Source organism: Coregonus lavaretus (genome assembly GCF_964263955.1).
Source record: "Coregonus lavaretus genome assembly, chromosome: 40".
In the NCBI taxonomy this organism is placed as follows: domain Eukaryota; kingdom Metazoa; phylum Chordata; class Actinopteri; order Salmoniformes; family Salmonidae; genus Coregonus; species Coregonus lavaretus.
The window spans coordinates 230,471-258,287 of record NC_140027.1 but is presented as its reverse complement, the minus strand read 5'-3'; the positions used below and the strand labels follow the sequence as shown (position 1 = coordinate 258,287).

At 43.9% G+C, this 27,817-nt stretch overlaps 1 pseudogene across 1 annotated transcript in view; it reads right to left on the bottom strand.

Moving 5' to 3' along the window:
- Positions 1-2,473: 2,473 nt before the first annotated feature.
- Positions 2,474-27,817, bottom strand: part of LOC311113664 (regulating synaptic membrane exocytosis protein 1-like) — a 35,461-nt pseudogene continuing 10,117 nt past the window's right edge. The window contains exons 6-30 of the transcript XR_014615936.1: positions 27,209-27,332; positions 26,533-26,579; positions 26,305-26,420; positions 25,773-25,903; positions 25,237-25,408; positions 24,150-24,303; positions 23,731-23,790; positions 22,531-22,684; positions 20,491-20,604; positions 19,791-19,853; positions 19,056-19,133; positions 17,156-17,278; positions 16,117-16,206; positions 13,399-13,476; positions 12,766-12,834; positions 11,853-11,941; positions 10,953-11,056; positions 10,455-10,615; positions 10,023-10,175; positions 6,811-7,028; positions 4,920-5,064; positions 4,472-4,587; positions 3,340-3,441; positions 2,983-3,122; positions 2,474-2,827 (exon numbers count right to left, since the gene is read on the bottom strand). The product of XR_014615936.1 is annotated as a regulating synaptic membrane exocytosis protein 1-like (transcript). The remainder of the gene's footprint in view (positions 2,828-2,982; positions 3,123-3,339; positions 3,442-4,471; positions 4,588-4,919; positions 5,065-6,810; positions 7,029-10,022; positions 10,176-10,454; positions 10,616-10,952; positions 11,057-11,852; positions 11,942-12,765; positions 12,835-13,398; positions 13,477-16,116; positions 16,207-17,155; positions 17,279-19,055; positions 19,134-19,790; positions 19,854-20,490; positions 20,605-22,530; positions 22,685-23,730; positions 23,791-24,149; positions 24,304-25,236; positions 25,409-25,772; positions 25,904-26,304; positions 26,421-26,532; positions 26,580-27,208; positions 27,333-27,817) is intronic.

The following is a 27,817-nucleotide window of genomic DNA, read 5'->3' as shown; positions in this document are numbered from 1 at the left end:
TACCAAACAAGAAATGTTGCAGTGAATACTTTTTTTTTTTTTTTTGTAGATCATTTTCTTTTATAGTTGTTGTTTCAGTGGAACACATAATTGTAAACAATCAGCATTTTTTTTTCTCCCAATAATACTGACAAAATAAAAGGAATAACTCAGCCTCACTGAACATGAAACTAAAATGAGATGTTTTTATAAATGGGGTTTTACATGGCTGGGGTTGTAGGATGTAGGTTTCAAAGCACAGATAGAGAGGTGTAGTGATGGCAACTTTTGTTGTTAATATGTCCTGATACCCAAGTGTGGCAATTTGGGACTAACCCTTGAAGCCTTGTACTACAGTAGTGTCCCTTTGCTGACTTTATAAGTCCACTAGTGGTCCCTAGGGACTTGACAATGGCCCCGTAATCTGACTTGGCCCATTTCATAAATATCACTAAACCGTTTGGTTGGTTGAAAAAAGATTTACAATATACCTAAATGACTTTCGGTACATTATACTCTAAAGAATTTGTGTTAATATATGTATCCATATATCTTATTACATCATTATGTTCAACATAACTATACTTTCTATATAGGTTGATCTGATTTATACATATTTAACCATGTAGTCTCAGCCCCATAGAGGTAAACTATGTGTACAGTAACAGTAGATTTGAAAGAATGGGGGCGGTGAGGACTGCTTAGTAAGACAGTACAGTACACGTTCAATAGCGTTAAAAAAAGACATCAACATAATGTCGGTAATCAGTTGGTTTCAAAACATTCAGCACCGGAATGAAGGATGTGGACTAGACTTGACTGCAGCTGATCATTTCGAATGTCTTCGCGTGATGTGAATGGCTTCGGTTTCTTGGTTTATCTCTTTATATTTAAGTACGAGCAAACTGTACAAGTGCATGCAACATACATCGGGCCTACGGTATGTGGAACTAACACACATATCTAGTTCAGTTCAATCTTTTTTTTCCAGTATCGTTTGTGTTTTACAAAATGGGCATGCAGCTTGGAACAGGTCCGAGTCATGCGGGCCACGCACCCTTTGGTGTGGGAGGAGTCAGCGGGCGGGCCTGACGGAGGATGAGCATTGGTGTTCCTGTCCTGACAGTTTAATCTGATTAGTTATTTTTCACATTCACAAAGATGCAGAAGGGAAATTTGAGCAACTGATCTTTTTTGTTTTTCCAAAAAATCTAGACAAAAAAGAAATGAAATGAACCAAAGAGTTTAATTTGCAATCAGTATTTTTTTAAATCTTTTTTTCCTTCAATTTTTTTCAAAAAGTTAAACTTTTTGCCGTACAAAAATCAAGCTTATTGTGCTTGCGTTTTTAAATCTCAAAATAATGTAAACTGAAGTTTCGGATAAAACCCCTAAACATGTTTTGGGGTGAGGGGAAGGATATTCCCAGAAAACAGCTAAATGAAAGATACCTATCTTGTTCTCATGATTGTGGACAAATATATATATTTTTTACAGTGACTTGTTAACACCCTGGTGATAGTTCAAAGTGAAATGTATAATTATATTTATTGGTCAACCTCCTTGGAGGTCTAATATACATCTATACAAAGACAACTGGGTTGGACTTTTTGTAGGTGATTGAATGAAGAAAACTACATTGTAATTCCACACTAATCTCATCGTCAAGTGTAAAAATCGTCATTTAAGATGTGTCACTGAACAGTCCCCTGCATCTCATTGCAGACACTTTATTTCATTTTCTCTATTTCATATTTTTTTCTTTGTCTTTTACTTCTTCTCCAGACATCAGACAACACATCGTAAACCTCAGACTCATCAGAAAAACATTTTTGTGCCATAAGTAACAAACAGAGAAAAAAATAGTCAAACGTACCAAAGACAAATATTCGAGAGCGGCTTGGACCAGCCGTGGTAAACATATTGAAAACAAAAAAGGATATTTTGACAGAGAAGGACCAGTAATGTGAATCCACAAAGTCTAGGCACCAGAAGGAGACCCCTGCTTGCCCTGACCGATCCCACCCAGAAGCACTCTGCCCTGGGGGCCGAAGTGCTGGCAGTCTGTTTGGGGTCCGGAGAGGGGCTACTGCGGAGAGGACATTATGGCGCCCCCTGGAGGGCAAGGAGGATGACGCCTCTGTCTTGGGTCCATACATTCCGACGCTAACATACATTTCTTTGTTTATTGATGGTTTGATTAAAAACTACCACCCTGCTTCCTTTGTCATTTAAATGTCTACTTAGTTTCTTCTACGAATCGAGTGCTCTCCTTACCGCTCGACTCCAGTACAGCCTTACCTAGCTACCGAACATCGTTTATTACCGACAGCCCCAGTTCTTAGATTACAACTGCGAACAAACTTTGACGAATTAGTTACTGAAATGAAACATTGAAACATAACGCTCTCTAAAACAAACAACAAATTAAACGATGTCAGGAGTGATTGTCAGATATCAACAAAGCTTTTTAATTAAATCATTGTGACTCTTTTTCTTGATTGTTGTTGTTCTAGAATATTTTTTGTACGTTCATCTCTATGGTAACGTTCATTCGTTTCACAAAGCGGTAGGCTAGCCATAGTCCCATTGGTCCATTAAGATTGGTAGCTGTAGTCCTATTGGTCCACTAGGATCGGGTGCCCGGTGGGCCCGAGGAGCTGTCCAATGATGACTGGGAAGCACGTCGAGTCAGGGAGGCTAGTGTGGGGTCCACCAAGGAGGAGGGTGGGAACAACTTGTACCAGCCAATCACTGTACTTGATAAGTCTAGTTCCTCCAATAGGATTTGTGCAACTCCCATGAAGCTTTTGTGGTCCATTCGTCCGTAGTCTCCCCAGACGATCACCTGAAGGGAAAAAAAAGACCCCCAAAAATGTATTGATTAAAAACTTTTACAGCTTTAAAAGGTTTTAATATTCTTCAGGGGATACAATTATTTAATTATTTAAATAAAAAGTGATTTTACTTTCTTTATGAAACAAGGCATGCTTTGACACTTACCTGTAAGACTTTACCCTGTGGGCTCTCCTCGAATTGCAGCGCTTGCTGGTACAGCGGGTCGAGCGTTTTCCGTGCAATCTTGGTTTTCTTTTTGGCTACATACGCTCCATTATTCAACAGATATACCTTGACATATGGAGCTGACGAAAGAAAGCAAGAAAGAAGAGGCAGATAAGGATACTCTATTGTGGTTATAAACATGATCAGGTTAAATTGTTTTCTCTAGGTGGGCGATTACATGGACCCAGATAAGACTACTCCTGGACTAAAAAGCACTTTCAAAGGACTTTGCACTGAATATTATTTTGTCTCAATGCAGTCCTCCACCCCTAGGTGGCGCTACCACCAGTGTCTCACCAGGGAGGGATTTGGATCCAGGCTTTTGTACTAGGCCCCGAGCTCTGATCACCTCCACCTCCAGCTGACCCTTCTTGTCCATCATTCCGATCTGAATATCACCTGGGAGGAAGAGGAAGTAGAACGACTTGACCGGAAATGGTGGATAAATGACGAGGTCCCACTCAGGCCGTTTCCTATAGAATTTTTTTTTCACAGTTCCAGTCTGCTTAAGTTGCGGCTTCCTATATGCACCAATGCGATAGCAGCTGATGTCTCGCCTTCTGTTTTGTCTCTGGTTGACTAAACAGGAAACAGGAAATTGATTGAACCAATCAGAACAGGAAGTAGGCAAGAGATAAGGGGCGCGTTCGAGCAGATCACATTTGTCAAGTATTGTTTTGCATTATGGGTATAAAAATGTGTTTTGTATTATGGGTATTAAAACGTTCAAAAATCATGTGATCAAAGGTCATGCAGTTTTTATGAAGACACCTTCAAGTCGCTGCAGTTGCTTCTCACCAACTGCACCATGCAGTCATCACCTGCATTGTGGGAGGCACTATTTGTCAACCAATCATCAGGGTGTTTTTGTTTGACCCAAATGAACATGGCCAAAGACATGCCTAAAACAGGAACCAACTTTGCCCCGATTCTAAAGCTACAGGGTATACAAATGAAAGTGATATTTGAGACTGCTTTCTAACCAATTAATTGTACACACATTATGTTTTCAGTTTGTGAGTGTGTGATATGGGAGCATAGAAAAGTTTATTTAAATAAACAATAGCAGCTATGTTGACACTGCCATGTTGATCTGAGCCTTGCTGTTGGAAAACCACTACCTTGTCCGACTTTTGACTGTTGCAGTCGGCTTCGTTAGGCTTACTGCTCGAACACACCCAAGGTCATGAAATAGGAAGTGGGCAATTGAGTTTCTCTAGAGGGAAGTTGGAAGGACATTGAGTTATTGAGGTAATATGGAGAAGGAGGAACGGGAGCTATGTGAATGAATGAAACTGATTTGTGGGGTATAGAAATAGCTGAACAATAAGTTATCAATTGGAGAAGAGTCACAGAGGAACTATGATAAGGCAATAACACAATGAATAGACAGAATAGAATAGAATAGAATAGGGGGATATTTACTCACCTATGGCAGGTGTGGCCAGCGTTTGTCTGCCCACCAGCTGGGCAGGACCCAGGCCATCCAGGAAGTCGCTGAACTGGTTGCCTGGCTGTCCCAGACGCACCCCACCGAAAAGCAGACTAGAACAGAATAGGAACACAGTCAATATACAACTAATTACCATATCTATCCTATGGGTCCAGGTGAAATGTATCTATCAAATTGAATGCAATAATGCTGAAATACTGGGTTGTTTACTTTACAGTGAATGTCAATTCATGTAACATTGTGGGAAAAATTTGTATATGCATAAACAGAAAGAGGAAGAAAGTAACGAAGAGAGAGGGGGAGAAGGAGGAAAAGGAGAGAGACATATACAGTATACAGAGAGCGATAGCGAGAGAGAGAGAGAGAAATACAGAGAGAGAGAGAAATATATATACAGAGAGAGAGAGAGTCTGTAGGTACTGACTTTCCCTCAGAGTTGCAGCTGTTCATGGTGCCGTTGGTGGACTCTTTACTGGACTGTCGACTCATGTTCCTGGTCATCTCTACGGCCATGCCTGTCTCTGTGCTCCTCTGGATGGATGCACCCTTCTCCTTCTTCCCCTTCCCCTCTGGTACCGGAGAGGAAAAAATATACACAATGTAGCGGATAGCTAAGGCTAATGGCTAAGATAGCATGGCTATGTTACTGTCTTCCTGAGACCTGAAGCACTTCCAGTCCTTAGTTTTTCTGGGTCAGTGCAACACAACTATCGAGGATGAACACACTTAGGCCAGAAGGCTTTATTTTGTGGTCCTTTTGAGGAAAACCATGTATTTCTAGCTGCCTCATCATCATGATAGGACACAGTCACATAGCTGGGGCACGGCCACCCCGTTCCAACTCAAAGGACAAATGACACAATAGAGGAGGAGGAAGAGAAAGAACCGGGTGGTGAAGTCAAAGTATCCTTTCCTGTCATTGCGTTTTCACAAATCACAGTTGAACAATGGGTTGTAGAGTGTTGGAGAGGTGTTGAGAGAGAAAGAACATGTTTTTTTATTTCAAAGTTCCATTAACTCCACAACCGTCCCTCGTCACAACCAACAGGATCCTTCTGTCATAATACAGACAATGACGTACCATACAGTCAATCCTAAAGAACAATATAGTAGTACATTAGGATAATACGCAGGTTGATGTTTATTGTCATGAATCTTTCTCTGGAGGCAGAACTGAACGATTTCCGCTAGATGGGCCAGCTGCATAGTCAAAATTGGCTATATTGTAAAAATGCATGATTTTTTGTTTTTGCTTTTTGGTCTTAATTTAAGGTTAGGGTTAAGCATTAGGGTTAGCAGCGTGGTTAAGGTTAGGGTTAAGGTTAGGGTTAGGTGACTTTGTGGCTATTCCAGCTAGTGACCATTCTGCAGAGCTGCCTCCAGAACAAGATTCATGACAAAGAACGCTAACCTTAAATGAATTGTAGTACAGCAAGAATCAACAGTACCAACCATAAAACAATAATCATCTTGAAAGTATTCAAGCCTGAAAAATGTAAAAACAAGTCCTCCTTACCTTCTCTCTGTCTCTCACCTCAACATAAATACTATGATTTTGGCAGCAAAGAGGGCAACTATTACACAGAATACCAATCATACTGCTATACTATATAACAATGGGGAGATCGGCATGGAGAGACCCCCCTAGGCCCCAGTTTCCTTTATAATGGCTTTTTATGTCGGCTACAAAGAGGAGTGCAAAAAAAGAACAGGAAGAGGAATGCAGTGCAGTTGGAGCCTTTCAAGTCCCTCTCTCTCTCTCTCGCTGTGTCCTCTCTCCACACCCTACGGTGAGTCCAGCCAGGCTGAGAAAGATTCCCTAAAGTCTTTCTCTCTGACTGGAAGCTTGGCCGCAGTGGCTGTCATCTAGAGTAGAAACATGTTGTTTTGAAACTCTTTAAAACTTTATTTTTGTGGGTTGTATTCTTAAGATTTGAATTCCAGCATCAGGACTTTTTGGCGTGTAGTCACGTAACAAAAGGTCAAGAGTGATGACGCACCTGCTTATCTGTTTCTTTTTTCTGTCTTCAGATGAAAGTGCTATAAGGTAGCTAGCTATAGGTCGCTCTTAACCCTAAAAACATCTGGGAACTATCGTGTCATGGCCACTTGCTGATAGTCCGTAATGTCTCATTTTTACTGTCTGTAATGTCTAATTGTTAAATGTTTGTAATGTCTACCACCGTCTTTCAATGTAAACCCTAAAGTATATTTTCAAATCAAATCAAAATACCAGAGCCACATTTTCATACCACAACCAACCCCTGAGTGTCTCCTTCATTTGGATGAGGATCAGTTTAGACCTTTGAACTCACCCGGGCCGATGATCTGCGAGGTGCTGCGACTACGTCTGTTGGAGACGATGGAGACCACCCTGGCACTAAGGCTGGAGCGTCTCTTCTTGCCACCCATGCCCACCGTGCCCAGCGCCGTGTCCGATTGGCTGCCGTCGGTACGCTCTGACGCGTAGATCTCACTGCTCACGCTTGTGCTCTTCAGCATGGTCCGGCCCGGCGCTGCACGAACCTGCCGACTAGAGGGAGAAAGAGGAGAGTAAGGTTCAATCTGGAATCACAGTCTTGAGATATGAAATGAGCAGTGGAACTTATAACATAAGGGGTTACCTTCACTTTAGTGGGTGAAAACACAGTACAGTCTAATAAACGTCAATAATTGATAAGGTTCTTATACAGTATGATGTGAGGCATACAATGATTGGTGAGTAATTGTAATGAGTTTAATATTAAAACTCGATATTGATGATACAAGAAAGCCTGAACAGACTCCAAAAGATCTCAAAACGTTATAAAAAAATTATCTCAATGAACTCAGATGATCTCATGTTTACAAATATGCCTCCAAAATCCCACAAAATTCAGCAATATGCCATATGTGTCCAATGTCCATCATTGCCGGTCTTTTGTAATGGCCGATAACATAGAAATATAATTAAAACACCTTACAACACATATATATATGTGTGTCTCTTTCGTATTATAAATGAGTTCTTCAGTCTCAGCCAATAGCCTTAGCTGTTCAGGCTTCTTCTCCTCAGACAGGCCAACATACAGCAGGGACAGACGACACGCAGTGCTCTGTGATGCATTCTAGGGGTTCGGAGGAGCTGGTGCATGTCCATCCCCATCCCCTCTAAAGGGGTCGGGGTGCTGCAGGAGAGCCCCGCCACACTGCACCCGTCCCCCATCCCAATCGGGGACCCTCTCCAAGTGACCAGGGGGTTAGGGAGGGGTAGGGTGGTCTGGGGCCTCTCCTCGGCCCCGTGGAGGGGGGTGATGGAGGGGCGAGGGTCGGCGTTTGGGTAGGGAGGAGGGTACTCCGACTCAGAGGAGGTCCAGGGGGGGTCTGGACAGTGGGAGCACAGGACGCATGCCAGGAGGGATCTGAGACACACACTGATGTACAAACACACACGCAGACACACAGTGGCACAGGACACAACAACGCAGGTTGACACACACACAACGGTCACAGACACACAACCACATGCACAAAAGTGGGACAACATTAAATCAAGCAAAAATAAACAAGGAGACTATATCACATGTGATGTTGTATGTCAGCACAAATGACCAAACACATTTCCCCACATTGAACAATTAAGCTGTGAAATGAAATTGAATAATGGGAGTGATAGAATATAGCAGCCTCAGATGGACAGAGAAGAAGAAGGAGGATTGAGGAAAATGGGATGACTTCGGGCCAGTCTTCAATATACTGTATGCATCCAAGTATCTCCATCGAGCACATCCAAACTGACCTGGAACCAGTCTTCAATATACATACTGTATAAATCCGGTATCTCAATCAAGCACCTCCACACTGACCTGGGGCCAGTCTTCTATATACTGTATGCATTCAACTACGCCCTATCAAGTACCTCCAAACTGACCTAGGACCAGTCTTCAATATACTGTATTCATCCAAGTATCTCCATCAAGCACCTCCACACTGACCTGGGGCCAGTCTTCAGTATACTGTAGGAATCCAATATCTCTCATCAAGTACCTCCAAACTGACCTGGGGCCAGTCTTCAATATTCTTTATGAATCCAATATCTCTTATCAGGTACCTTCAAACTGACCTGGAGCCAGTCTGCAGCAATCTGAGCAACCAGCGAACAATCCACCACATTCCATTCTCTCTGCAGTCCACAATAGCCATGATCTAGCTCTTAGAAAGTATGTCAAAGGCCCTAGGCCCTCTGTTTTATAACCACTCTATATGGATTGACGCACACACACACACACACACACACACACACACACACACACACACACACACACACACACACACACACACACACACACACACACACACACACACACACACCTCAATACATTAGGCTGTTAATATGGGCCACTACATCTTGATCCTGCCCAGTAGAGGCTCAGGGGATTGGGTCATTTGTCCGTGTCAGCAGGCAGGCTGTGGTGGACCGGACTGGTCAGCCGGAGGGAAGTTAGGGCTGTGTGGGGAGGGAGGTTATGGGTGGGGTTATGTGATGTGAGGCCTCTGGGCTTATAGGACTATGGGATGGTTGGCTAAGAAAGTTGAGTAAAACTGTGGAGAAATTAGGGTAGAAGGTAAAGCAGGTGGGTTTGAGGGACACTAGTTTGTACATGTAAGGCAGGTGGGTTTGAGGGACACTAGTTTGTACATGTAAGGCAGGTGGGTTTAGAGAGGACACTAGTTTGTACATGTAAGGCAGGTGGGTTTGAGGGACACTAGTTTGTACATGTAAAGCAGGTGGGTTTAGAGGGGACACTAGTTTGTATATGTAAGGCAGGTGGGTTTAGAGAGGACACTAGTTTGTATATGTAAGGCAGGTGGGTTTGACGGGACACTAGTTTGTACATGTAAAGCAGGTGGGTTTGAGGGAACACTAGTTTGTACATGTAAGGCAGGTGGGTTTGACAGGAAAGTAGTTTGTACATGTAAGGCAGGTGGGTTTGAGGGGACACTAGTTTGTACATGTAAGGCAGGTGGGTTTGAGGGAACACTAGTTTGTACATGTAAGGCAGGTGGGTTTGACGGGAAAGTAGTTTGTACATGTAAGGCAGGTGGGTTTGAGGGGACACTAGTTTGTACATGTAAAGCAGGGGTGTCAAACTCATTCCATGGAGGGCCGAGTGTCTGCAGGTTGTTGGTCTTTCCTTTCAATTAAGATCTAGACAACCAGGTGAGGGAGTTTCTTACAAATTAGTGACCTTAATTCATCAATCAAGTACAAGGGTGGAGCGAAAACCCGCAGACACTTGGCCCTCCGTGGAATGAGTTTGATGTAAAGCCAGGTGGGTTTGAGGGGACACTAGGTGACAGTTACAGTAGGTGGTTGAGTGAGGCCATTTACAGGTCACAACAAGAGCAATAGGTTTACGGGGACCATGGTTAGTGGGTACACAGCGATTATATGAGATCCCTGGACTATGGGGCTCTTGTCTTCCAGGGCCCATTGCAGGTCCCTCCATCCTGTGAAGGAGCGAGAGATCTTTTCTCTTTTCTTTACCTGGCGTCTTTGGGGTCCCCAGACACAGTGTGTCTCCTCCTCTTCAGCTCTTGAGAGAACCGTCTCTTCCCTGCTGCCCTCATCCTTTCTTGCTCTCCATTCATCCCCCACGAGATCCTCCTCTCCTTCTTCTCGTCCTCTAAAGACTTGGACCTGTGTCCGTTCATTTGGGGGTTTTCCCCCCGTGTGTGTTTGTGTGTACGCAACGCAAGTATTTGTAGAGAAACACGAGCATGCAAAAAGATTGAAGAGTGCACCAATCAGCATGCAGAAAAAAAGAGAGACGAAATAAAAACAAGCAAGCATGACACACTGACAGATAAACAAATACCACACCATGCTTTTCATTTCTTCAATTGATACTTCATTATCTTGTAAATTATCTTGTAAAAACATATGAAATTAAATTAAAGTGCAAGGCGGTGTACCGACCTGAGCCGCCCGCGCGGGCGTTCTGATTGGATGGACATGTAGGAGGTGCTGCTGAGGCGTGAGGCGCTGCTGGCGCGGGATAGGGCCGACGCGTCACTCATGTCGCTGTCTGACGAGCGGGCCGACACGTTGTCACAGCTCCGCCGCTGGTCCGCATACATCTGAAGGCGGTGAGAGAGGAGAGAGGAAGACTCCGAATATGTATCAAACGGTCCAATTATTCACTCATATAATAGTTACTGTACATACAGTAGGTCCAATAAAACACAGTTGTGTAGCTGAGCTTTATGTGTAGATCTGCTCCCCAATAACCAAAGTGGTATCTGTGTTATTACTGATCAATGAAAAAGTAATCACCATGGAAAACTCTCCAACTTTTGATGTGTGAAGGACAGTGGCCATCTTGAACGACAGTTAATATACTGTTGCTCTAGGTGTAGAACTATATAATTACAAATTGTATGTGTTCCAGCAGAGAGATGCAGCAAAAGTACTGACCTCTCGTTTGGTCTTGAGGTCTGTCTCGGGGTCGTGGGAGGCTGAAGGCCGGTAGGAATGTACTTTCATGTTCATCTGTCTGGCTCGCTCCTCTACTGCTAGAGCTGGGAGGAAATGACTGAATGAATGAATACAGTAATAATACAGTAATAATACAGTAAATTACACAAGAAACACACAACCTCTCAGGTGAATGACAGTGAAAGTGAACGGTGTAGGGTGAAGTTGCCCCTAGACGCTGATCTTGTGTCAGTTTTGCATTTCCCCTACTTATGGTTAAGGTTAGGATTTGGGGAATGGAAAGCTGATCCTAGATCTGTACCTAGGGGAAACTTCACCCTGGAACAAGGTGAACAGAGGAAGCAGGATGTGATTGGAGGTGTCAGACAACTGTACTGTACTCTTAGTGGCATTACTCTATTTGGACACTAGGTGGCGCATGCGATGCATCACTTTCATTAGATGTCATGTACTGAATACTACAGCGTGCACAGAGGGTCATAATTGTTGGGGGATATTAAGAGGGAAAATGCAAATCACATCTACTAAAATCTAAAACATAATATAAAGTTGGGTAAGATACAGTCGTGCCATAGAATGACCTTTTTCATCAGGTTTACTAGCATCAACAGGTTTATTATCTACATGTAGATGTTCTTCATGGACATGGAGGTAGAAGAGAATGAGGAATGTAAAGAAACAGCGAAGAGTGAGGAAGAGCACTCAGAAAGAATGGTTTTGAATGGTCGGAGTTATGAGTTCATACACTCAGTTATAGTACGAGACACATCAAACACACACGCAAAGACAGACAGCCACACACACACACACACACACACACACACACACACACACACACACACACACACACACACACACACACACTCCTTGACAACCTACCTTGCTCTACGCTGCTGCTTCTGGCAGGAACCTGTGGCAGCTGTCTGCCCCTGCGACCCGTAGGAGGGGAGGGGCTGTGGGTGTGTGTTCTGAGAGAGAGAGAGAGACAAGAGACAGAGAAAGAGAGAAAGGGGGAAAGGGAGATTAACTACAAGAGAATGAGTTCAACTCCTCCACAGAAGGCCCATTCCTGCATATGTAAAACCCAGGGTGGCTACATCCTTGAACATACACTAGAGGGAACCAATGGGATTGGTTTACTCCTCCCACAACCAATAGGAGCAGCAGGACAGTGGGTATAGGGGGGGACAGAGGTCCAAGCGGGGCAAAGGGGTTCAACAAGGGGGTGCTAAGGGGGTATATTTTTGGGCACCAGCATGCACCTGTCCTGTCGTGGTGAGTTAGGGGCAGATCCCCCCAGGGGTGTCTGGTTAAAGGGGCGCAGCGGCCCCCCTCTCCCCCTACTGCCCCTCAGTATAGAGGTGGGCTGGATACGACTGGCATCAACAGGCCACGTGGAAAGGAAAGAAAACACAAACGAAAGAAAGCTAAATGATATAAATGGTAAAGAATGTAAATCATATCAAACAGAAAAGAAGGACCTTATGGCGAACAATGAATCAGAACACAATAAATGAAGGACATAACAATTCAAGACAACACAGGGCTATGGGTCCTACTGAGAGTACCATGCTGATAGTACCACACCATCTGAACAACGCTCATTTAGAAAAGGTTTTGCTGTGCTGCTAAATTGCATACACAACAAAGTCACAATTTGTTACAATTCAGATTGACATCAGACATCAACACATTCTCGATTTGAAGAGGGACTATCTCCATCCAGATAGAGGAGAGGATGAATGGGGGTGTATGGGAGGCATGGGTAGAATGAATGAAAGAATGCCCTTACCTGTCAGCCTCCAGGCCTTTCTTGCTGTTACCTCTCTGACTGTTAGGCCTGCCCAGGCTCCCTGACTGCCTGTGACGTGGAGGACATGAGAAGAAGACAAAATGGAGGATGGGTAACCCAATGGAGAAACAAAACTAAAAACAAATCTTGAATGCATGGTCAGCTGGCGTTTTATTTTAAATAAAAGAGATGCTTTGGCTGAAATGATTTTGTTAAAATAAAATGAAGATGCAAAAATGTTGACTACTATATTGCACTACTACATTGCTTGCTACTAACTGTTTCGAACAGAAACATCAAAGCACCATGACAACAGAGCAAGTGGAAGTCAGATGTGTAGCAGAGGAAGCAGGTCAGTAAGCTGAAGCAGAAGTCAGGAAGCAGGTCAGTAAGGTGAAGCAGCAAGAGAAGCAGTAACTACAGCGTTACAACAACCCACCAGTTTACACTCTAATCTAGAACATCTAGGAAAGCTACAAAGTGCAGGGTTAGGGTTAGGCCAGGGTTAGCACAAGGGTTAGGCTTACGGTTAGAGGAAAACTATAGTAGCCACGCAGTGCTAAGCAAGTACAGTAGCAGGACTGCAGCTTGGGTCCTGGGAGGTAAGGGTAGAGCTAGGTCGGTACCCAGTACCTTTCTTCCTCTGGGGAGGCCTGCTCTACTAAAATCCTGGGGCTTGTGGGCTGTCTGCGGGGCAGAGAGTTGGAGCATCTGGAGGTGTGGTGGGGTGTGGCATCCCCCAGGTGGGGAAACAGGGAGAGGGACACAGTGAGTGGAGGGAGGGGTGGGTTCATGTTAGTTTAGAACAAGCTAAAATCATTTGGCTTCCCTGGCAACTAGAATGCCTCTGCTAGCCAAAACACTCAGTGACAGTAGGTGTGAATTATTTTGCAGGTCAATGTGAAAGAGCTGTTATTGTGTAGTCACTGTGTTGCTCAGCACCTCTCAATATACACTGAGGAGCTAGTGGTGAACAAAATGACATATTATGATGAATAGCAACCTAATTGATAGATAACATGCATGACAAGAATGGGTGAAGAGATGTTGAATCTTTGTTGATTCAAAGGTTGACAATCAAATGATCGTTTTTTACATTATTTGAGAGAATAAAGAAATGTTCAACTACTAAGGAAACATTGTAAACCTAGAAAAGGAGGTGCAGCAGGTTAGCTCTTATAGAGGAGAGTGGATGTTGGTGTGTGTGTACCTGTCTCTATCAGGAGAGAGGAAGTTGGTGTGTGTACCTGTCTCTATCAGTAGAGAGGAAGTTGGTGTGTGTGTACCTGTCTCTATTAGGAGAGAGGAAGTTGGTGTGTGTGTACCTGTCTCTATCAGGAGAGAGGAAGTAGGTGTGTGTGTACCTGTCTCTATCAGGAGAGAGGAAGTTGGTGTGTGTGTACCTGTCTCTATCAGGAGAGGGGAAGTTGGTGTGTGTGTACCTGTCTCTATCAGGAGAGAGGAAGTTGGTGTGTGTGTACCTGTCTCTATCAGTAGAGAGGAAGTTGGTGTGTGTGTACCTGTCTCTATCAGTAGAGAGGAAGTTGGTGTGTGTGTACCTGTCTCTATCAGTAGAGAGGAAGTTGGTGTGTGTGTACCTGTCTCTATCAGGAGAGAGGAAGTTGGTGTGTGTGTACCTGTCTCTATCAGTAGAGAGGAAGTTGGTGTGTGTGTACCTGTCTCTATCAGGAGAGGGGAAGTTGGTGTGTGTGTACCTGTCTCTATCAGTAGAGAGGAAGTTGGTGTGTGTGTACCTGTCTCTATCAGTAGAGAGGAAGTTGGTGTGTGTGTACCTGTCTCTATCAGGAGAGGGGAAGTTGGTGTGTGTGTACCTGTCTCTATCAGTAGAGAGGAAGTTGGTGTGTGTGTACCTGTCTCTATCAGTAGAGAGGAAGTTGGTGTGTGTGTACCTGTCTCTATCAGGAGAGTGGACGTAGGTGTGTGTGTACCTGTCTCTATCAGGAGAGGGGAAGTAGGTGTGTGTGTACCTGTCTCTATCAGTAGAGAGGAGGTTGGTTTGTGTGTACCTGTCTCTATCAGGAGAGTGGAAGTAGGTGTGTGTGTACCTTTCTCTATCGGGAGAGAGTAAGTAGGTGTGTGTGTACCTGTCTCTATCGGGAGAGAGGAAGTAGGTGTGTGTACCTGTCTCTATCGGGAGAGAGGAAGTTGGTGTGTGTGTATCTGTCTCTATCAGGAGAGGGGATGTTGGTGTGTGTGTACCTGTCTCTATCAGGAGAGGGGAAGTTGGTGTGTGTGTACCTGTATCTATCAGTAGAGAGGAAGTTGGTGTGTGTGTAGCTGTCTCTATCAGGAGAGAGGAAGTTGGTGTGTGTGTACCTGTCTCTATCAGTAGAGAGGAAGTTTGTGTGTGTGTACCTGTCTCTATCAGGAGAGGGGAAGTTGGTGTGTGTGTACCTGTCTCTATCAGTAGAGAGGAAGTTGGTGTGTGTGTACCTGTCTCTATCAGTAGAGAGGAAGTTGGTGTGTGTGTACCTGTCTCCATCAGGAGAGTGGACGTAGGTGTGTGTGTACCTGTCTCTATCAGGAGAGGGGAAGTAGGTGTGTGTGTACCTGTCTCTATCAGTAGATAGAAAGTTGGTTTGTGTGTACCTGTCTCTATCAGGAGAGTGGAAGTAGGTGTGTGTGTACCTGTCTCTATCGGGAGAGAGTAAGTAGGTGTGTGTGTACCTGTCTCTATCGGGAGAGAGGAAGTAGGTGTGTGTGTACCTGTCTCTATCGGGAGAGAGGAAGTTGGTGTGTGTGTACCTGTCTCTATCAGGAGAGGGGAAGTTGGTGTGTGTGTACCTGTCTCTATCAGGAGAGAGGATGTTGGTGTGTGTGTACCTGTCTCTATCAGGAGAGGGGAAGTTGGTGTGTGTGTACCTGTCTCTATCAGTAGAGAGGAAGTTGGTGTGTGTGTACCTGTCTCTATCAGTAGAGAGGAAGTTGGTGTGTGTGTACCTGTCTCTATCAGGAGAGTGGAAGCAGGTGTGTGTGTACCTGTCTCTATCAGGAGAGGGGAAGTAGGTGTGTGTGTACCTGTCTCTATCAGTAGAGAGGAAGTTGGTGTGTGTGTACCTGTCTCTATCAGGAGAGTGGAAGTAGGTGTGTGTGTACCTGTCTCTATCGGGAGAGAGGAAGTAGGTGTGTGTGTACCTGTCTCTATCGGGAGAGAGGAAGTAGGTGTGTGTGTACCTGTCTCTATTGGGAGAGAGGAAGTTGGTGTGTGTGTACCTGTCTCTATCAGGAGAGGGGAAGTTGGTGTGTGTGTACCTGTCTCTATCAGGAGAGGGGAAGTTGGTGTGTGTGTACCTGTCTCTATCAGGAGAGAGGAAGTTGGTGTGTGTGTACCTGTCTCTATCAGGAGAGGGGAAGTTGGTGTCAGGTCTGAGGCAGGTGGTGCTGGCACTCCTCACCCGGTCCAGACTGGGCTGCAGATCACTACAGTACCACGGAGGGAGAGAGAGAAGGAAGGGAAAAGCAGACAAGAGGGGACAGAGTGAAAGGAAGAGGGCAAAACAGAGAGAAGGAATGGTAGAGAGAGAAAAAAACAAAGAAAGAGAGAGAATGGAGGGAAATAAAGAGTCCAAGACAGAAGGAAGGAATTGCAAATAGAGGTGGGAGGGGGAACGAGACACAGAAAGAAAAGAAGGAACGAACATTAGATACAGAACAGAGTTAAAGGGGGCTTGTAAACCTCCATTCATTACAATAGAGGCCCTTTGCGGCGATACTGTTCAGTCGGTCCACTTGATGTGAAGGTTGGAGCGTTGCCATGGGAACTTGCTCTTGGTGGATGAGGAGGGTGGACTGGGTGAACTTTGCGTGAGCAGACATACTACAGCACAAGTATTCTCTCTATCACACACACACACGCACGCACGCACGCACACACACACACACACACACACACACACACACTGTCTCTTTCTCTCTCCCTTCTCTCTGGCAGGGAGCCTACTAATGTCGAGGGTCTTAACATTTGTCATGGTCTTTGTTGGGGCCATGGATGTCAACACAACACTGGAATAGAGGCTGTGTCCAACTGCATCACATGCCTCATATGACACAGAGCCCCAATGTATGCTATGGTTTGCAGTGCGCCAATAAGGACTTAGTTGTTTATTGTTTAATACAGTCAACTCTGTTGCGTGTCCTGTGGTCTTACACAAGTTTGGGTTAAGGATCAGCATTCGATCACTCACAAAGGGATGGACGGTGGAGTGCAAAGGCCTTTTGGGGGCTTGGAGAGGGTCATCCGTGGGGTTGGGGTGGAGAGGTGAAGTACGAAAGAGAAGGGGTTTCCGTTGGGGGTGGGAGGGCAGAGGATGAAGGGATGGGGTGCAAAGGGGGCGAGGAGGGCGTCTGTTCGCAGTTATGGGTTTCTTACCTAACGGTGACCTCATCAGTGAACCTGAGCACACGGTGTGTGAGCACGCTACGGGAGGCGGGACCGCCCCCTTCCTGATGCCCCCGGGGGGGCTTGCTCTTTAGGCATGCAGGGAGGGTGTTGCTACACACGTGTGAATCCGTGGTAGAATGTATAGATGCATGCAAGAAAGGAAAGAAAACATAGATTTGACATGCATGCAAAAGAATGAGAGACCAATGAACAATGATGAAGACATGTAAGGAATAAACAGAGAAAAACAGACTCTGAGTAAAACGACATGCAAGAAAACCCAACAATGGCATTGAGGTAAACAAACAAACCATATAAAAACAGCAAAGCAATAAAAATGTCCTATGGACATCTCTAGAACTTGAGACATGGAGGAGGAATATCCAGATTTGACATCAAAATATCAAATGTACTCCTTTATAATCCCCATTCTCAGTACATCCTCTCCCAACTACTTTGTAGTGATGGGGGGTTGTCTGATGGAGGCCCAAGACATAGACGACAACAGAGAACACAATGAAAGTAAAAATATATGCATATTGGCAGGACTGCACCGTGTACACCTCAGAAATGTAACGATACCTATCAAATAAAGTAAATGACCGTTATCGGTGTCAGCGATGACCCCAATAAAAACACAGTAACCCTTTACTTAGGGTGTACAGTTATAATGTGTTTTTACTTGTCAACAGCATGTCTATTCTAAACTGTAACATCACCAAGTCGCCTGCGAAGGTGAAATCAATGATGTTATAACGTGAAGAAAAGTGACCCTTTTGTCTCTAGCTTTTGTTGTCACATACACCGGATAGGTGCAGTGAAATGTGTTGTTTTACAGGGTCAGCCATAGTAGTACAGCACCCCTGGAGCAAATTAGGGTTAAGTGCCTTGCTCAAGGGCACATCGGCAGATTATTTACCTTGTCGGCTCAGGTATTAGAATCAGCAACCTGTCGGTTACTGGCACAAAGCTCTAACCGCCAGGCTAGCCGCCGCCCATTAGAGGACTGGAGATTAAATGTAATACTGATTATATAAGTCCATCTAAACAGATTTTAAGTTGCACGTGGGAAAGCATTATAGCATGGGGAAATAAAGTATATAATAGATTTACTGTACATAGGACAGTATATAGGATTATAGTACTAAAATATACAGTGAAGTACTACTATAGTATTACTGTAACATAGCAGATTGCACACAGATCTGGCCCAGGGTCATCATATTATAATAAATAATAATTAGGTGGATGCTTATATTTGTCCTATTTCACATGTACAAGTGTGTATTATACGCATGTGTGAATTGGATGTGTTTTTTTCACATCCCAACTCTGTGATACCACATCAAATCTGTCTGGAATCTGGTTGCTGGTTTAGCGATCATTTCAAAAAGCTTTCTAATGTGTCTCTGGAAATGGAAAATAATGCTAATATATTAGCATGTTCTAATGTGTTGTGGTGTAGCAATGCTGCTAAAATATTAGCATGTTCTAATGTGTTATGGTGCAGCTATTATGCTATGCTAACATATTAGCATGTTCTAATGTGTTATGGTGCAGCTATTATGCTATGCTAACATATTAGCATGTTCTAATGTGTTGCGGTGCAGCTATGATGCTATAGTATCAAAACTGAAGAAGCAGGTTGAAGGAAGGGGCCATAAGAGAGAAAATGGTATGGCGGTTGTTGGTTTGCCAAAGCATTACCAAACAATTGACACAGAATACCACATCAAGCACAAGTAAAGCTCTGTTAGGAGTGGGTGTGGGGCATCAATTACGTTGCGAGAACGTTGATACAACATAATAAGCCACATAAAATGCCAATGATGAGTTGAGTTCAGGTTTTTGGGAAAGAGAGAAGGGTTTTCTTATTCTACTCTCTTACCTGTATATGTCCTTGTGTATACCATTGACTAATAGGGGCATTTTGGGTGGTAGTGTATTGCTGGACCTAGCTACACCCCTGTGTAGTTATTTGAGAGTAGACCGTGCATTGATTGAGAGGGAAAAAACAGAAGAGGGGAAAAACAATACAATACAATTCTATAAATAAAATGTTCAGGCGAGAATAACATGAATCTGCTAGAGATAAAATGTTCAGACAAAAATGTAATTCACCAAGAGAGATTTTCATACTATTCTGAGGTAAACGATAGAGCTATTCTGTAATCTATTATAATCTGTTTAAAACCAATATAAACTCTATGTTTTTATGATGTCATGGAGAGTGTGGTAATATTTTGGGCCTATCAGGTGAAAAAAGAAGTCCCTTTGTGTCTGGAACGAATTCATCGACATTCTAAAACTATATAAAGCTGAATACATGACAAATATGACTTTCACATTTTCCACTTTCTATGCAGATAGACAAAAGCAAACATTGATGCAGTACATTGAATAGGAACACATCACATTAAACAAAAATATTGCCACATGATACATAAAATACACTTTATTTGTCACAACCATAGACTGTAGTATCACTGACCAAGTTAAAATGGAGTTGTTAACATTGAATGACAATGCAAAGAATGATGGGTAATTTAATAGAAGAAAGATGGTGGGTTGCTTCGATAACAATCACGTCTCTGGCTTTTTGGTTGTTGTTGTTTTTGTTTACCTGTTTGTGTGCAGGCACTCGGCACTCCCGCCTCGGATAGACCTGTGCATCTCGAGGACCTCACTGTGATTGCCATGGCGATGGGTGAACCGAACAACCAATCAAAAACAACAACGTAAGAGGATGGTCAAATCAGACAAGCCCGCTCATGAGAAATGAATGAGAAGAAATCATGAAATCATAATTTTGATTCAGCATCAATAATAATAAATATGATATTAAACTTTTAGTAAGAGACTTTTGCATTAGACTGTTAGTCGTATTAGTAATTATTAGTATAGAACAGTACTAATGTAGCATGCTATTCCACTTGTCCTTGGAGTATCCAACACTTTCAACCTCAAAAATTAAAAGCTAGTGGTCAACCTCTTTGAAATAATTGGGCATAAAGGAATACTGTTTCTGCAGGTATTTCATTGAAAATGAACAAAATAAGGAGGAAACCATGTCAGCATCTACTCCTATATTGAACTCAAAGCTCTACTCAAATAAGATACTCAAAAGTATATCCATTTTGAACACAAAACACTGGAACCTCACTACATAACCTGCTCACACTCTCTCCCTGTCATAAGTCACCAAACTATTCTCAGACTGGCAGTAACCATAAACTCCCTGATACAGTACCTACAGCATCTAATGTCTAACCTCCTCCCTAATAAACAAAGGCCACCATCCGCCAATGTCTGGGTGACGTTACCTGTCCTCGGAGTACTCGTAGTCCGAGTCCCCAGAGCGGTGCTCCCCGTGGGAGTCATGGTAACGGGAGGGGGAGCAGGAGTGGTGCCGGTTCTGGTGGATCTCATCCAGACTCCTGATGGGGGAGGACATAGAGAGTAGTGTTACTGGTTTTGTCATAGTGTGGACATAAAAGGTAATTGATTTGAGCCATAAGAGTGTGCTGAAGAGTCATCCCTGGGGTATGTGTGTGTGTGTGTGTGTGTGTGTTTGTGAGGGAAAAAAGTATTTGATCCCCTGCTGATTTTGTATGTTTGCCCACTGACAAAGAAATTATCAGTCTATAATTTTAATGGTAGGTTTATTTGAACAGTGAGAGACAGAATAACAACAACAAAATCCAGAAAAACTAATGTCAGAAATGTTATAAATTTATTTGCATTTTAATGAGAGAAATAAGTATTTGACCCCTCTGCAAAACATGACTTAGTACTTGGTGGCAAAACCCTTGTTGGCAATCACAGAGGTCAGACGTTTCTTGTAGTTGGACACCAGGTTTGCACACATCTCAGGAGGGATTTTGTCCCACTCCTCTTTGCAGATCTTCTCCAAGTCATAAAGGTTTCGAGGCTGACGTTTGGCAACTCAAACCTTCAGCTCCCTCCACAGATTTTCTATGGAATTAAGGTCTGGAGACTGGCTAGGCCACTCAAGGACCTTAATGTGCTTCTTCTTGAGCCACTCCTTTGTTGCCTTGGCCGTGTGTTTTGGGTCATTGTCATGCTGGAATACCCATCCACGACCCATTTTCAATGCCCTGGCTGAGGGAAGGAGGTTCTCACCCAAGTACATGGCCCCGTTCATGTGGTGAAGTTGTCCTGTCCCCTTAGCAGAAAAACACCCCTAAAGCATAATGTTTCCACCTCCATGTTTGACGGTGGGGATGGTGTTCTTGGGATCATAGGCAGCATTCCTCCTCCTCCAAACACGGCAAGTTGAGTTGATGCCAAAGAGCTCCATTTTGGTCTCATCTGACCACAACACTTTCACCCAGTTCCCCTCTGAATCATTCAGATGTTCATTGGCAAACTTCAGACGGGCCTGTATATGTGCTTTCTTGAGCAGGGGGACCTTGCAGGCGCTGCAGGATTTCAGTCCTTCACGGCGTAGTGTGTTACCAATTGTTTTCTTGGTGACTATGGTCCCAGCTACCTTGAGATCATTGACAAGATCCTCCCGTGTAGTTCTGGGCTGATTCCTCACCGTTCTCATGATCATTGCAACTCCACGAGGTGAGATCTTGCATGGAGCACCAGGCCGAGGGAGATTGACAGTTATTTTGTGTTTCCTCCATTTATGAATAATCGCACCAACTGTTGTCACCTTCTCACCAAGCTGCTTGGCGATGGTCTTGTAGCACTTTCCAACCTTGTGTAGGTCTACAATCTTGTCCCTGACATCCTTGGAGAGCTCTTTGGTCTTAGCCATGGTGGAGAGTTTGGAATCTGATTGATTGATTGCTTCTGTGGACAGGTGTCTTTTATACAGGTAACAAACTGAGATTAGGAGCACTCCCTTTAAGAGTGTGCTCCTAATCTCAGCTCGTTACCTGTATAAAAGACACCTGGGAGCCAGAAATCTTTCTGATTGAGAGGGGTCAAATACTTATTTCCCTCATTAAAATGCAAATCAATTTATAACATTTTTGACATGCGTTTTTCTGGATTTTTTTGTTGTTATTCTGTCTCTCACTGTTCAAATAAACCTACCATTAAAATTATAGACTGATCATTTCTTTGTCAGTGGGCAAACGTACAAAATCAGCAGGGGATCAAATACTTTTTTCCCTCACTGTATATATAGAGCGAGAGAGAGAGAGCGAGAGAGAGAGAGAGAGAGAGAGAGAGAGAGCGAGAGACAGAGAGAGAAATAAATAAATAATGTAGATGTGTGTGGGTGTAGCATCGTTGAGAACCAGGCGGCGTGACAACAAGGTGTTTCCGATGTATGGCTACGCGAGACTAGTTTAGGTATAACTGTGTGATACAGAAACTGCAGCTACCTCTGCATGGGGACGTGTGCGGGGCGGGAGCGGGCCCTCGTTATGTCCTCGCGGTGAGGGGACACAGATCTGGAGCGGTGCTGGGCCAGTCTCTGCTGCTCTGGGACAGTCAGGGTGCTGTTCCTCTCCCTCTCCCTTGAGTTACGCTCTGCACCTACACACATACAGAGGAGGAATCAGCAGTCGTAGCATGTTACCTGATGACAAAACGTGTCAGTGTTGAGTGCCGCCACTCAACATTCACTACGCCTTCAGGTGAATGCTTAGTTTTCCCAACACCACAGAGATCATGCTGGTGCTCAGCTGCTAATACAGTAGCCCATAGCAGCTCTAGTCTAATCAAACCCATGCCACGTGAGGGAGCTAAGAGGACAAATGATACCGACTGCAAACTGTAGTACATCAGAGCGTGACATTTTACAGTCGAAGTTCCTAGAGGTTTTTTGGTTGCATTTGAAGAGTTTAATTGGATAGTTACACTAGGTATTGAGTCAACTTGTGTACCGGACTGGTTCTGCATTCCACAAAGCTACCCCATTGCCAGCTTGCAATGGCAACTTGGCTGAGGCAGAAACCGTCTGGCACCCAGGCTAGGTAACCTTGTACCCTTTTAAATAGCCAGAACAGCACAGTTCATATTGGCCTTATGGTGTGAATCAGGCACTAGTTTATGCACCGTATCCTTGTATTGTATGGAGTTTCTACTACTTCAGGCTCTATTACTAGACATGCAGGGGACAGCATCAGTGGAATGGACACAGTGACATCATGGCTCCATAGCTCCATGCACTCAGTGCTCCCAGTGGATCTTCTCTACAAGCTGTATTACTACGGTCCAGCAGAGGAGGAGAAAGGCTGTGTACTGTATTATGGCAGAACACATACTAGAATAGAATTGTAGTAATACCATAGTATCGTTGTTGTATACGTTGGTATTACAAAGGGCTGGTAGAAGTACCCCTGTCTGTTTTAAATCCAAGTTCGATCCAAAGTGTGGGGTAAAATTGGGAACCAATGACGTTTTTCCCGCTGTAAACGTCTCTGTAGTTGTCAGTTGGGATCAGCTGAAGTAGTCTATGGTTAGAGAGGCCAGATAGGCTGGGGTATGAGGGGAGATATAAAGGGGGTCGCACCTCTCTCCTCCAGTACTGGACTCTCACTACTTGAAGCTCAGTAACAGTAACCATGCCCCCCACCCACCTTCAGACACTACCGTTATACCTGTATCATCAAACTCTGTATCAATGATGCGATGGGACCCTGCACAACGGTGGATAGACACGCACACACACACACACACACACACAGTAGGGTTACACACACTAGGGTAGAGAGTTTACACACAGTTTCCATGGCAGTTGCGATCGATCTCGCACACACAGGAGACAAGTTCATAAGAAGTTCATCAAGGCACACTGGAGCAGGGAAAATCTATATACCAAGGTCAGTGTCAATACAACCCACACCCACCCACACACACACACACACACACACACACACACACACACACACACACATAATGTATATACACACAAACATACACACACACAAACGCACGCATGCAAGCACACACACTCTCGCTCTCTGTCTCTCACACACACACACACAACGAGACATACTCTGTAGTTTCTTGCTGGGGCTGTCGTGAGAGGCGTGTCTGCGTGGGAGATAAGGAGATGGCTGAGGCAGAGGTAGAGAAGACACGTCGTGGGTCTGGAGTTTATACCAGTGAGGAACGTCATCCAGCAGGGCAGTCTCCAGCTCTATCAGGATCTAGGAGAAGGAGAGAGAGAGAGAGAGAGAGAGAGAGAGAGAGAGAGAGAGAGAGAGAGAGAGAGAGAGAGAGAGAGAGAGAGAGAGAGAGAGAGAGAGAGAGAGAGAGAGAGAGAGAGAGAGAGAGAGAGAGAGAGAGAGAGAGAGAGAGAGAGAGAGAGAGAGAGAGAGAGAGAGAGAGAGGGGGAAAAGAGGGAAGAAGGAAGAGAGAAAGAAAGATAAAATAAGAGGATGAGAAAAAGAGGACATGATAGCGTGATAGATCTGTGGTTGTCTGTGCATGTTTGAGTTTGCAAGCGTGTGCAGATACATGTAAATGAATGTGTGTGTGTTTTGTTTTTCTGTGTATACTGTATGTATATGAAGAGTTTCCTTCCAAAATGCAATATATCCATTTTAATTTTTTTTGTCAATTTGCTTTTATTGTTTAAAGAAATTATGAAAGAGATCTTATCCAGAATGACTTACAGTAAGTGCATTTATCTTAGGATTGCTAGGTAAGACAACCACATATCACAGTAAAATATACAGGATACGAACATTCCATTCCGGCTAAACAATGGGAATATAGCATTTTGCGAAACAGCAAAAAATTCATACACATCTAAAATCTATTAATTAGAAATCTGAGAACAGTAATAATTTACACACAAATGAAGGTATAATTTCTGCCGATGTCATTGTTAATTCAACATGCACACGCACACGCACACAATCATTTCTGATTAAAAAACATTGGAAAAATTGGTGGATATAGCGTTTTGGAAATAAACTCTTCACATGTACTATAAACAGTATGTATGTGTGTGTGTGTGTATGTATGTATGTATGTATGTATGTGTGTGTGTGTGTGCATGCGTGCGTGCGTGCGTGCATGCGTGTGTGTGTGTGTGTGTGTGTGTGTGTGTGTGTGTGTGTGTGTGTGTATCTTACCTCTCCCAGGAAGTCACTCTCCTCCTCCTGTATTCTAGGTTGGTCCCAGACAGTGATCTCCAGCATGCGTTCTCTGAAGTCCCTGCGGTGGACGTGGGAGTACAGGAACGTCTGGTTCCACTTGGGCTCAGCGCTCTTCTTTACTGTCTTGGTCCTGCGCTTGCTCTTATCACTGGGAACATGACAGGGGAGAAGACAGAGGAATGTTAGGAGTAAGAAGACAAACCTTAGAAGGAGAGTCAAAGAAAGTCAGCGAGTCATGTATGTATCTCTCACATACTGTACCCATATAAGGGTCTGTGACTCACTACAAGGATGGTGAAATATAACAGAAAACTACATAGTCAGGAAGCATATCGGAAGAGAACGTTTTGACAGTGTGTTTAAGGTATATTGGTTACTGTTACATTAAAAAACGATCAGTTTATGTACAATGTTGAACTACTATCCTGGTAATATACTTCAGTTATTACTGTGTGTTTACACAGGTATAAGAGCAGATTAATGTTAACCCTAGTAATATGAGAACGGTTTACCTTCGATCAGGGAGGAAGTACATCTTGACGTAAGGGTTCCTTGGTCGCCCGTCCAGTCGGGGGGGCAGGTCTATGGCTTGAAGGACGTTGACGATCAGTTGATGGCCCACTTTGTCATACCACAGCTTTACCTAGCAACAACATCATCGGATTAGATGAATGTGACTGAATGAATCCAGTTAGAGTAGCCCATTGGTTGTGGATTATAAAGTCATATAGGACATTGTGAAAAGTGCAATATAGGCCATCTAGGAAATCTGGATGACTGTTTGTCTGTAAATCCATCCATGCATCACCCCCCACCACCCACCCATTCATCCATCCATCCGCATGATCCAAAATGGTCTAGTATAGTCCAGTCAAGTCCAGTATAGTCCAGTAAAGTCCAGTGTAGATCCAGTATAGAGCAGTCAAGTCCAGTGTAGATCCAGTATAGAGCAGTCAAGTCCAGTGTAGATCCTGTATAGAGCAGTCAAGTCCAGTGTAGATCCAGTATAGTCCAGTGTAGATCCAGTATATATCCAGTACTCACAGACAGCTGTCCAGGCAGGATGATGGGGAGGGCTCTGAGGGTAGCAGGGCTGGTGGGGGACATGACCGATATGGAGGGACGCTCCATCTTCTGAGACTCAAAGGAACTGGAGCCCGCTGGCAGGCGAAAGAACCAGGATGTAAAAGACTCAAACAGTACTGTATCTTCACACCAATGAACTATACCGTATTGTTCTTCAAGGAAAAGCCAAGCTTTGATGACACTTACTCGATTCTAAAGGAGGATGTGATGTTTCTGGAATTCTTGGTATGTCTCTGTGAGATGGGAGGAAGATTGCATCAAATGTCTGAGCACACTACTGCAATAGCCGTTGACCAACAGTCATCACCAATCCTCATTTGAGACAGAGTGCCAGCACATACAATACCTCAATTGTATGTTTGTTTGTATCAAAAAGGAAAAACACAGACACGTACACACACTGCTACAAACTGGGTGTTGGGTTAGAGAAGGGTAGATCATACCCACACAGGAGAGAGATTCATGGGTGAAGAGAAGAGACAGAACTTGTCTTATAAGGGTTTCCCTAAGGTCTAGGAGGTTAGGGTTCATTCAGGGTTTGGCCTCAGGGAAGGACTACTGTATGACATAGTGGTCACTATGTCTACAATACATATGTACTTACTGATATGCTCTATACACCTTTCTCAAGAAGTTATTGGAAATGATGCGATGGATAGATCTTTTAGATAAAGAAGACAATGGCCATAAACATTTCACTTCAAAATTAGATATAGTCAGAAAATGACAAACAACAGTCGCACTATAGTAATAATAGTCCAAAATGGTCACACAGTGCAAAACAGACACACAATAGTTGCAGTGTATCACACAACGATCACGAAATGGGAATTTAGCATTTCACAAAGTAAGTCCGTCTCACCCAATAGGCCTTGAGACGACTATTTCCACTTGAGGCTCCGCCTTGGATTCCAGAATGATGTTGTACACTTCCTTCTTGGTTGCTCCCGGCAATGACTTCCCGTTCCACTGCAGTACCTCATCACCTGGAAAACAGGAAACAAGATGGCCGAAATTAAAACAGCTGATTCATGGGTAAGCATGGAGCCTAGGTTAAAGATAACAAAGGTTAAGACAACGTAATAATTCCATGCGCCAGTGTTAGAAAATAAGCAAAATCATTGGACCAGCGCCGGAGTGAAAATGACTGGAAGTGAATGTTAGCGGTACAGAAACTTCACCATCAAAGTGGAAAATAAACATAATCGTAGTGTACTCAGCAAACACAAAGCAAACACAAAGCATTCTATTCATTTCAATGTTTTTCCAATGATCTACAGCCATGTTATTACTTGTTGCCCCGACCGCTGGTCACGTTTTCAATGCTAATCCTGTAGAATCAGCAACAGCGCTGGTCCAATGAATGTGAATATTTTCTAACACTGGCGCATGGAATTATTACGTTGTCTTAACCTCTATTTTTTCAAGCTAGCCTGGAGCTTTACTGAACGACCTCTGTTCACAACACAAA